We start from the raw sequence: 12,819 nt of genomic DNA, 5'->3' as shown, positions 1-12,819 counted from the left end.
ACTTAGAATTAATAGAACTCAATGAATCAAACAATTTAATAAATTTTTGTTTAATATATATATTTCTTAAAAGATGAAAAATCTATAACAACCTTTTGCTCTAAAAACAGCTTGAAAGAAGAAAAATTATCAAAGAGTTTTGTCTGCCTATTATAAAACTTGGTTAGCTGCTTCTTAATTTCAGAATTTGATATAACAGCTTCCGATTCTCTCGAAGTAGATGCTCCAACAGCTCTTAGTTGGATAGAAAATTTAAAATCATCATAATCATTATCATGTTATTTTGAAATATAGTTAATTTCTTTTATTTAGTTTGTTTTATATTATATTTACTTGTTTTGATTTTTAATTTTTCTTTTTCTTTTTCTCAAGAGTCGATTGACAAATTTAATGAAAAGACAAGAGCTAATGATAATAAGGCTATTAAAGTATTGAATAATAATTAATATTTACTATTACTTAAGATTTCCACTATACAATCATAACAATTTAAAACTTGGTTCTTTGTTGATCTATTTTTATTATAAGAATTAAATAAAGAGGGATTGTATATGTTTCTTTCTAACATTAAAAAACACAAAGTAAAAAAAATAAATATTTAGAATAGAAGAGAGAGAGAGAGAGGTGACTTAAATTAAAAAATATGAGAAGATTTGAGAAATAATTTGAGATTTAATATAACACTGAGAAATACATATTAATTATAGATTATAGTTGAAATTTACCCAAATTCTTACAGATTTGAAATGAAATGAAATTTCTCTAAACAAACATAGGAGATGTATTAGTGTCTATCCATCTTTATTTAAAACTGTTAAATCGTGAACTAAATTAGGTCTAGTGGAATTTAGTCTAGCTTGAGATTTTATAAGAGTGTATTTAGTTCAAAATTTTGTGCAGTTGGTAGTTGTTTCTCACTTAAAAATTAGCAGTTGATAGCTTATTTATTCTCAATCAACTGTTGACTGTATCAGCTCTCATACTGATATTATATTCATTGCTACTAAATAAAATAAAATTTACAATAAAAATATATTATACAAATTGAAATTTTAATTAAAAGTTACCTAATATATACATCTTATACCCAACATATAAAAGAATAAGTATATTGTATACTATTTTCTAAGATTTTATATTTTTATTTTTATAAATCTGCAATCTATATGAATTAAAATAATTGTAAATAAAAATTGTATATTTAATGTATACCATATTTTATTGAGCCTATACTATTTTCTACTATTTTTGGCTTTCTTTTAAAGGCAATATTTAAAGTATACTATAAATATATGCAACATATACTAAGATAAGTATAATGTATACTATTTTTTGGAAGTTTATGTTTTTAATTTTCTATATTTTAAATACATATACATATATATATATATATATATATATATATATATATATATATATATATATATATATATATATATATATATATGTATTAAAATATTTACATATAAAATATACTTATATTGTGTTTGGATGCAATAGATTTGGCTGGTGGATTTGAATTTGGGTCAAATCTCTTGTTCGAATATCAATTTATATTTGGATTTGGATTTGATTCAAATACTTCATTAATTTAATAGATAAAAAACATTAGATTTCAAATTGTATCTAAACACTAGTTATTTCAAATTCAAATCCCTTTTATCTTTCAACTTATTTTTTTTTCGTCATCCATGTCTATAATTTTTAAAAAAGATATAAAAAATGTACACTGAGATTGGGAGAGTGGCTCTGGTCAACTACGGTAAGGATTATGGGAAGCTAATTGTTATCGATCAAAATATGACCCTCGTTGATACTCTTGATTTAACAAGGAGCCGAATGAACTTTAAGAGATTAACAATGACTGATAAAAAGGTTGACATTAGAAGGGATCCTAAGAAGAAAACTCTTATTAAAGCTGATAACGCAATAATATATACATTATATATATATATATATATATATATATGTTACTCCTCATGTTATCTTCGTATTTTTAATCTTTTAGAGCTATTATTCGTTGTTTTCAATATTTCTCCCCTCGGGTTCGTTTTGTTTTATTTTTGTAGGAATTGACTCGAGTTGCTAGGCGTTGGTGAGGATGTTTGTAGTGTCGTTCATGGTCAAGCACGATGTCAAAGAGATACTCATGCCTAGGAGGATCTTATATCGCGAGACGAGCAAGGGAAGCTATCCTGCAGCCACTCCGCGTCTTGGCTTTCAAGGCTAGCGATAGAGCAAAGAAACAGTCCACTCCACTCCTTACTCGCGGCCTGCCCATGGCTGGATCCGCAAAACTGCATTTTGGACACCTGTCTAGTCGAATTTTTAGGGTGAAAACCTAGCCAAACTCGTGGATATCCTATAATATAAATAGATTGTGAAAGGAACCTGAAAGGGGAGCCCCCTTCCTTCTTTTCTCTTTAGTTTTAGGCTGTGTTTTTCTTTCTCAAATTGTATGTTACTTTTCTTTGTGCTTTGAAGATTTATCAAAGACCTCATCATTCAATTATCAATCCAAGTATTTCCCTTTTCCTTTTTAAGCTGTTATTAATTATGTTTTTTTTTATAATCTATTTTTTTTATTTAACTATCATGAGTGAGTAGTTTTCTAATCTAGGGTTAAGTGAACCCTAGCCATGATTGATGTATGATTTATTCCTTTAATTCTCCAAATTAGTTATTTAATTGCTCTTGCTTAATTGATTGTGCATATTCCAATACTAGATTAAGGATAATTAGTATTGTTATGATTCCGTTGTCTTTATCACAATGGGAGTTGGGTTTGACGGATTTGAATATTTCAATTAAGAACATGAAATTCTCCACGGGAGTAGGTAGAATGGATTGTTAGGAAGTCAGGGTATTGAGTTTAATGTCTTTAATTTGCATGATTCCACGGCAGTAGGTTTTGATTGCATATTAGGGAAGCCATTAATACTCGAGAGAGATCTATGGTATTTTATAGGGTTACCTTTCCTTATGAACATTTATTTAATTAGTTTGGATAGGAACTTATCTTTGCGTTAATTATACTAGTGGGAATACTTAACTCTAGGTGATTTTTATCCTTGCATATATTTTCATTATTATTAACTGCATTAATTAGACTTAGATTAATTATTCCTCAATTGTTGATTTGGTTAATTATTTAGCATTGATTAAAATTAAGATTATCTAGTTTTTACTACTTCAATCTCTAGGGATTCGACCCTTGCTTGTCCGACTATATAGTTAAAAGGTCTAGTTAGATTATTTTTAATAGGCACGCGATAACCTTGTTAAATTTTAGGAGAATAGTTTTGAGAAAGGAAGCTCATTATGTAGAAAACAAAGGCTTCACTTAACGATAAAGCTCATGTTTGCAAAGATCAAGAGAGGAGAAATCATGAGGTAGGAGATTGCAAAACTTAAAAAAGAGACTACTTAAGATTTGCTTGCTTGTTGTGAACCTTTCAAAATTTTTTAATTAATCTGATATATGCTAATTAGTTGTCAAAATCAATTTTCATGGACAAGATTGAACAGCTAATAGACTTTTTAGTTTATTTTGTTTTACTGTGTGATACTCTAGAAGGTGTTAATGAACCATGTTTTTATTCATAAAAAAATCCTCTTCTCTTTTACTGTTTATTTTCATTTGATGTGGAAGATATTGCAATTTTTATCTTATGCATTATTTTTCTTAGTGTTCTTAATCTAATATATTTAAATTTAATAATTATTTTAAAATTTTATTGCAAATTCAATCCAAAAAATAAATTTAAAATATGAGATTCCAAATTTTGTATACTATCCAAATAAGAGATTAAAAATTAATGGATTTCTAATTTTAGATTTCAAATATTGAATTTGAAATTTGAATTTAAAATTCATCCAAACATACAGTTAATATATTTCATATTTCTTCAAATGGTCTCATTTGTTTATACCCTTTTTATTACATTATGTTGTAATTGTATAAAACGTTTAATAAATTCATAAAAATATAGAATAATAAAATAATATTATAATATTAAAATAAATTTTTTAATTTCTAATAATAGTGAATATTACTATATACAAACCTTAACTAAATCAATCAATTAAAATTCATTATATCTATTACTATTGAAAATATTATTGTTGAAGCTAAGATTTATTAATTAAATAAATTAGAATTTTGATTAATGTAAACCCAACATAGATTTAACATATACTTTTTACTGTATATTTATAAAAAATATATAATATTTATGGTGATTTTTTTATATTTTTTAAAATAAAATTAATTTATATGTAAAATAAATTATATTCTTAATAAATTAGTAATAATATAATTCATTTTTGTAACTTGACATTAGATTCATAATATTTTAAAAAAAACTCTAACTTTTGTTAATATATACTATTGTAGAACCATTTTTCTAGGTTTTACATTTACTTGCAATTTTCAGTTATAATTTTTAAAATTTAACTCAAAACCCTTTAAACTACTACAACATCTTGCAATCAATTGTAACTCAATTTTGACCAAAATAATCAAGTACCTATCTAAAAAAATTGAGATTGTTGTTACTTGATCTATCTTTGAATGAAGAAAAATAAAATTCTTAGATTTTTTTTTCACTTCATGATTGATTTAGTTTCGAAATCAATACAGAAATTTATATGGGTAAGCAAATCAGAAAAAGAATGATGGGACTATAGTGTTTGGCTAACGTAAAAATGGAAAAATAAAGAAATTTTTTGAGAAAATGAAAATAGAAATATTGAGAGAGTTAGAAATGGGATTGGTAAGATGTCCATGTACTTTTGAAATAAAATTTTAACTATAGCATATAAAAATGATATATTCAACCTTTTTCCAATATTTGTGAAAAAATCCTTTGAAACTACAGTTCTTGCTTTTACAATTCAGAAATCAATTAAAACTACAACTCTAGCTTTTTTTGTTATTGACAAACATAGGTAGTTCATGTTAATATATGACCATCACATTTTAATATGAGTTATGCATATATAAGACCAACTTTGAGTCTTATACCTAGCGAACTCTTTAACAATAAAAGTGATAGGATTTGAATCTATGAGCTTTTAGTTATGGATGACTCACCCTTAGCCATTGGATTAAATCTATTAGTCAACTCTAGCTATTTAAATTTCATTAAGCTCTTGTAATTTTGCTTTTACTTTAATTAAGGACCTAAAAATCCATTGAAAGTCCTTAAAATAAAAATAAAAGTATAGGGGCTCAATAGAAGAAATAAAATTGTAAGCAGTCCTTAATTAAGTAAAAATCAAAGTATTAAAACTCAATATAACAAAATAAACATTTCAAGGGCTCTTAAAATTGAAATGTTGTCTCACAATCCAAAATGTAATATTAAATTTCTTCAATCCATTTTCGGAAGAAAATTTACACAATGTTAAAGAGACTTAAAAAAGGTTAGATATATGAAGCTTAATTTGTTACAAGAAATTCTATTTCGTTTTATTTTAATTTTTGAACTATTGGGTTAGTCTTTTATGATTTATTTGGAAAAGAATCATAATGAAGCCTTTTAACTTTATTGTTTTTTGGTAATTAAAGTTCTCATATTTAAAACGGTAGAATTGAATCCTCTTACCTTATAATTTGGTGGTACCAAGCCCTTAAGTTAACAAACGCTTGCCCACATTTTATAAGTTGATAAAATCACATGTAAACACTTCTATAATAATAAAATAATAAAAATAGGATTGCAAAAGGCATAATTAGACTCTTGGATTTTAATTTTCTTTTTGTAATTAAACTCCTCATGTTTGAAACGATGGAAGTGGACCCTCTTACTTATAATTTGGTGTTATAATGCAATACATTTTTTTATTCAATTCCAAATACTTAATAAAAATCTTTGCTTTTACTTTTATCTTCTCCATTTGCCGTTCATGTCTTTTTTTTTTCTTCTTCTCACACAATCAATTAAACAAACAAACAACAACAACAATACAAACTCACTAATAATGCAAACCCATTAGCAAAAACACCTTCAATCCCTAAGAAAAAAGAAAGAAATTTTTAAGATTTTTTTATTTTGCACTGATTTGTTAGGGAGATTTTAGAAGAAATCTTTTCTTCCCTTAATCAATTTTGAAAATAACCCTACACCTAAAATTTAAATCTTTCTTTTACCTAAATATTTCTTTCCCTTTCTTTTTCTATTACAAAAAAATATATATTTTTTATTATTCAACTTAACATCATGAAATGAAAGAACAATGTTTTTAGAACTGTTTAATTAGGGGGCTCGTGACACTAGATAACAAAGTCAATGTGCTTCTTTCCACCATTTTGAATATGAGAGGCCTAGATACGAAAAAATGATATGTTTAAAGGCCCAATTATGCTTTTTGCCATTTATTTGTCATTTTCAGTTACATTTTATTGTTTGTAAGGAAAAGAAAAGAAGATATAAATCTATAATGCCATTTTATTATATTTTGATTTACAATATATGTAACTAGCGTTGACATTATTATCGAAAAGCAAAAAAGCTGGTTTGAGTGAAAAAAAAAAACAATTTTAAAAAGTATTTGGTTAGAATACAAAATTGAGTTTTGATAATCTCAAACCATGGTTTGGGAAAAGCACCTAAACACCGAGCTATTCTCAAAACTCAGTTTTGGTTTTAATAGACAATTATTTTATTGAATAAATATGGATAAAAATAACCTTAATGATTTAAAGATATTATATTGTTGCTAATATATAAACTATAAACCATGTTTTTCTCCTCACCTATCTCCTCCACACACACCATCAATTTTACGTTCTCACAAGGTTATTGATCAACACGAGACTCGCCACCCACCCCAACCATGAGACTCTCTAGCTGCCCTTGCCACCACCACTTTCAATGGTTGAATAGCTTATAGTTTAATATCAGGTTGGAATTAATTGTATTGAATAACTCACATTTCTTATTAAATAACGAACGTGTTGAAATAACAACTATTGAGGAAACAATTAAATTAGCAATTGCAATGGGAGTCACTAACTTTTGCATTTTGTTTAATTGCTCGAATGTTGTTGATTGGTTGAAGGCTATAATGCTTGACATTTCATTGTTGGAAATTAGTTTTCTTAATTATTTCAATTTGATTAGGCTTTCTAATGTAATTATTGATTTTGAATTGGTTAGACATGAAAGTAATTTTGCAACTTACAAGGCTATTATTAATGCTCTTAATTATGGCGAGTCATTTGTTTATTTTGATCAATGCTTAATGTGGCTTGCTTTTATAATCTCGGATGGGATATCCTTTTAACTTTTCAATGAATATTATTTTTATTTTAAAAACACACTGTTAATTTTGATAATTTTAGTTATAATAACACTTCAAACAGTTTTTTGAATTAAATATTTATAAATAACTTTTTCACTTAAGAAATTTCTATTTTAATCCTAAATGCTTAAACAACTTTTCTAGACATAATTCAAAAACAAAGCTAGACAAGCTAATTTTAAGTCTTTGCTCGCTATTTCTTTTTTCCTTTTTTCTCTAGTAATTTTTTTTTTCAGTTATAATAAATAACCAAACTTATTTGTATAAGTTAGCTTAGAATCTATAGATTTTGATAGCAAAATCTCTCATACTTCTTTAGTAGTGGATTTGAGAAAACATATGGAAAATAGAAGATGCTCAACATTCAGAGATAAGTCAAGGCTTTCTAACAATGAAGTTGAATTTATTTTATGTTAGATTTACTTTTCTTAGTTTGTAAATTTTGTTAATGAAATATTATAAGTCTTTTATTTCATCTTCCTTTATAAGAGTTTGTTTGTCTTGTGTTACGAGAAGTTAAGATAAGTTCGAGTATCATATTCAAAAGATTAGACTCGTTTGAATACTCATCAAACGATAAATAAGTTGATTTGTGTCTCAGTATAACCACTAAGCTGAATGTGTTTTTTTCTTTATAATAACACAATCAAAGTGTTGTATACATTTATTCCATTAGCTCATCTTTATAATATGATTAGTTTATATTTTTTAAATATAGTCAAATTTATTTATCTATTTCAAATTGTACTTATTAAATATTATAAACGAAAGACTCTTTTTATTTTAAAAACGAAAATGCCAAACAAGCCTATAATCATGAGAACCCACTTTTTAGATTTCCTGATTAATCTTCTGTATTGATTTCTTTATGTAAAAATAATATTAAAATATTTAGTAAAAAGTCTTTCAAAAAATAAACATGATAACTATTCTTTTTAATTACAAGCCAAAAGAAAGGATTTGAACATGATAACTATTAAATAATTAAAAGTATTATTAATTTAATAAATCCAATCTTACTTTTATTGAATAATAAAACAAAAATAGTAATATCTTGAATTGCTATTATACTTCAAGTTTTTTTTATTGGATTTAATAAGTTATACTGTATAAAATATTAATAAATTAAACTTTTAATAAATCATATTAGTTATTGTTGTTAATATATTAAGTGACTATTGAGAGATTAATTTATATATATATATATATATATATATATATATTTATTTATTTATTTTAATAATATTATTTTAAATTAAAAATATTAATTTCTTTATTTATTATTAAAAATATTTATGAAAATTAATATAAAAATTTAAATATAAATTTAAATACTACCAATAAAAAAATTAATTTTAAATGCCACAACTATAAATATTATAATTACTTGTATTTTAGATATAGTTGCAAAATAATAATTATTTATGATAAATTATAAAAATTAATTATATAAGATTAAATTTAAAATAAATATTTCTTAATAAAGATACCTAAACCTTTAAATCAAATAATTTCTTAATTTCTGAGCTATTAGGTTAACTGATTTATTTACCTCTTTCTCGTGAGATTGTACTTGTTTGCAAAAAGATAAAGAAAAGAAAAGAAAAGACTATATAACTCTATGGTGCATTTTATTAAACTTTAACATGCAAGATATATAATCATGGAACCACTTTCTAGATGTCCTGATTAATCTTATATACACTTCTAATTTTATTTTTTTAAATAATATCTTGTGCATAATAAATTATCAAATTTGAAAAGAAAATAAAACAATTAAGTATAATAGCAATAAAAAAATGTTATAATATTTTTTATTATGATATTTTAACAAAACAATTATGTTTTATTAAATTAATAATAATTCTAGTAATATAATAGTCTCGATTTTTCTAATACTTTATTACTTAATATTTTTTAAATGAATTTTCCTAAAGAATATTTTAATTTAGTTGGGAAGAGACACGCTTGAACAATCCTCCCTGCTATCTCTTCTATCTTTGTAATCTTTTCTCTTTGTAAAAGTTTTCTCAATAAAATTTCATAAAATTTACTTACTTAATTCTCTTATTATTTCTCTATTATTTGATCCTGCTCCGCACTTGGTATCAGAGCCATAGTTACTAAATTTGTAATTTAGTGTTTAAGATAGCGTTGGTCAGCCTGATTTTCCGTTGGTCAGCCCGTCTTCCCAATAATCGGTCAGGGTGGTCCCAGTAGGTGGTCCCACTATTCTAAACATTATTTACTTGTTTATTGTCTTTGGTTATGACATCATTGTTTCGTAGTTTCAGTAGTAGAGAAATAGCTTCTTATTCTTCTCTTTCTGAATTAAATACTGAAGAATTTACTGTTCAAGATTCTAATATTCCTGAAATAGAAAATCAGTTACATAATTGGTCCATCCCTAAACAAAATATTAATAGTGTTTATCGTATTGGAACTTTTGATTTTGCACAAAATTATTCTATTAAACAAACTGAACAAACTATTGCTTTAAATAAATCACATGAAATAGAAAGAGAGTAAGTAAGTAAATAGAAAGAGAGTAAGTATGTAAATAGTATAAAATTTTATTGAAGAAAAAATTTTACAAAGAGAAAGATTACAAAGATAGAAGAGATAGCAGGGAGCTAATTCAAGCGTGCTTCCTCTTTGTAGTTAATTTCCTCTTTGAAGGTCAGCCTGGTTCTCTTCAATAAAATTTTCAGATGAAATTAAAGACAAAAATCAACTACAAAGAGGAAGCACGCTTGAATTAGCTCCCTGCTATCTCTTCTATCTTTGTAATATTTCTCTTTGTAAAATTTTCTCTTCAATAAAATTTTATACTATTTACATACTTACTCTCTTTCTATTTACTTACTTACTCTCTTTCTATTTCATGTGATTTATTTAAAGCAATAGTTTGTTCAGTTTGTTTAATAGAATAATTTTGTGCAAAATCAAAAGTTTCAATACGATAAATACTATTAATATTTTGTTTAGGGATGGACCAATTATGTAACTGATTTTCTATTTCAGGAATATTAGAATCTTGAACAGTAAATTTTTCAGTATTTAATTCAGAAAGAGAAGAAGAAGAAGCTATTTCTCTACTAACAAATTACAAACAATGATGCCATAACCAAAGACAATAAATGTAAATAATGTTTAGGATAGTGGGACCACTGACCACCACCGATTATCGAAGACTGACCAACTAAAACCAGTCGACTATCTAAACACTAAATTACAAATTTAGTGACTATGGCTCTGATACCAAGTGCGGAGCAGGATCAAATAATACAGAAATAGAAAGAGAGTAAGTAAGTAAATAGAAAGAGAGTAAGCATGTAAATAGTATAAAATTTTATTGAAGAGAAAATTTTACAAAGAGAAAGATTGCAAAGATAGAAGAGATAGCAGGGAGCTAATTCAAGCGTGCTTCCTCTAAACTAAAACACACCTATTTATAATAGATAACAGAATACTATCCGGACTTCAAATAGACTTGAGTCCGAGATATAATTATTATAAAAGACAACAAAGGTAAATAATTGAGTTATTTTGTCAAAAAGGAAAAGATACTTGTCTGCCACTTTGTCTATCAATATCTTCTCACATTATTGTAAAAAGGATAAGGTGCCATTTTGTCAAAAGATTTTTGTCCTTTTACATCATTGTCTTCTTTTGTTGGCCATAATGTCCATTTAGTCAAAAAGCACAACATAGTTATCAAGACGTAGCAATCGTCTTCATTTTGTGGAGTGTAATTAGGTCCACCAGTGCTTCCAGAGTCTTCGTCATCGCTATCTCTAGAGACTTGTGATAGTGCCTATTCCAGGGCTACTTTAAATTCTTTCTTTGTAGTATTTTCAGATAATATTACTAAGATTTTGCTTTTATCAGACAAGAAGTTGAATTGTCCCATAGATTGACTTGTTCCTGATAGCATAGGATTCTTTCCAGAGAAATGTTTCAGAACCGTTTCTTTGTTGGCCTGAATATCTTTACAGTTGGACCACCATTTAACACTATATTCATGGGTTAAACAGGCGATAAAATTTACATTAGGAGAAGGTTTGAATGGTTTTACTTTGAACTGCCAGGAGAAAATCCAAGGTAGGTTAAAGGTTTCAGAAAAGATAATCAATTTATCATGCTTAAGGATAGGTAACTTTTCTTTAAAGATAGTGAATCCTTCTATAATCTTAGCAGGTAAAATTTTGGGGCAAAGTCTAAAATATGTCCACCAATCTGAGAACCAATTTGGAAAATGTTTTGAATTGGTTTTATGAAACATGAAGAACCAAGAGTGATTCCAATTTCGAAGGTAAAAGGTATTGTACTAGGCTTTTTGGTAATCAAAGTAATTGTAACAGGGAGGTGTAAAAGTAACAGAAAATTTCTTTGCAGTGTATGGGTTTTGGTTCCAATCTGACAAAGTAAGGACTTTCAAGATTCTACATTTTGAATAGGAAATTTTTTTAGGCATGTCACAATCATAGGATTGTTCAATTTCTATGGAGTTGGTATCTAAAAGGATAAGTTCATAAAATTTTTTCAATTTGTAGGGACTTTCGGGAATGAAGAATTATTCAGAAGGAAAAATATGTTGAAATATTTGCTGGTAATTGGGATTTTCCATGTTTCCATTGAATATTTCATTTTCAAGAATGGTGACGATTTGTTGTTGTGGTTTTGTAAAGTATTTTGGTGGTTCTGGTTTAGAAGAACCGGGTTTGGTAACAGCTTTGTAAAAAGTTTGAAGGTTTTGTAGGGGTAGAAGGTAAAGGAGTTTTGTCAAGAATTTCAAACCTATTTGTAGAAATCAATGATGAAGAATGTCCAGATTTGTTAGCCACAAAGTCGGCTGACGATAACTTCTTCTTTATAGGAGTGCCCATAAAGATTAGCTTGATTTCTTTCCCTATAAGAACTCTCTTGTTAAAAAATCAGGTAAAGAATTTGAAGAACCTTTTTTATATTCAATATCGAAATCAAATATTCCCAAAAGTGCTTTCCATCTGGCAAAAACTTGTTTTGAAACAAAATTTTTAACTTATTTTTCCAAAATATTTTTAGCAGCACTACAATCAATACGGAGTAAAAAATATTTTCCAACTAAATCATCTTTAAATTTTGTAATACATAAAACAATTGATAAAAGTTCTTTTTTAATAGTAGAATATTTAGATTGAGTTTCATTCCATGCTCCAGAGTGGTATCTGACCAATGACTCTGCATTTTGACCAGGTAACTTTTGTTTAAGAATACCCCCAAAGCCTAAATCAGAGGCATCTATTTCAACTATAAGAAAGGCATCTGGATGAGGAATAGACAGACATGGTAAATGATGAACTTTTTGTTTGATGGTTTGTACAACACGATTGAATAAAGGCTTATAGAGAATTCTAATATCTTTGAAAAAATCAGACACATAATTAAGACATCCCAAAAATCTTTGTAGTTGATTTTTGTCTTTACTTTCATCTGGAAATTTAGAAGTAAATTCTAAAACTCTTGAAA

Source organism: Ricinus communis, chromosome 6, assembly GCF_019578655.1.
Source record: "Ricinus communis isolate WT05 ecotype wild-type chromosome 6, ASM1957865v1, whole genome shotgun sequence".
NCBI classification, from domain to species: domain Eukaryota; kingdom Viridiplantae; phylum Streptophyta; class Magnoliopsida; order Malpighiales; family Euphorbiaceae; genus Ricinus; species Ricinus communis.
The sequence above is the reverse complement of the archived record's forward strand: the minus strand, read 5'-3'. Positions refer to the sequence as shown.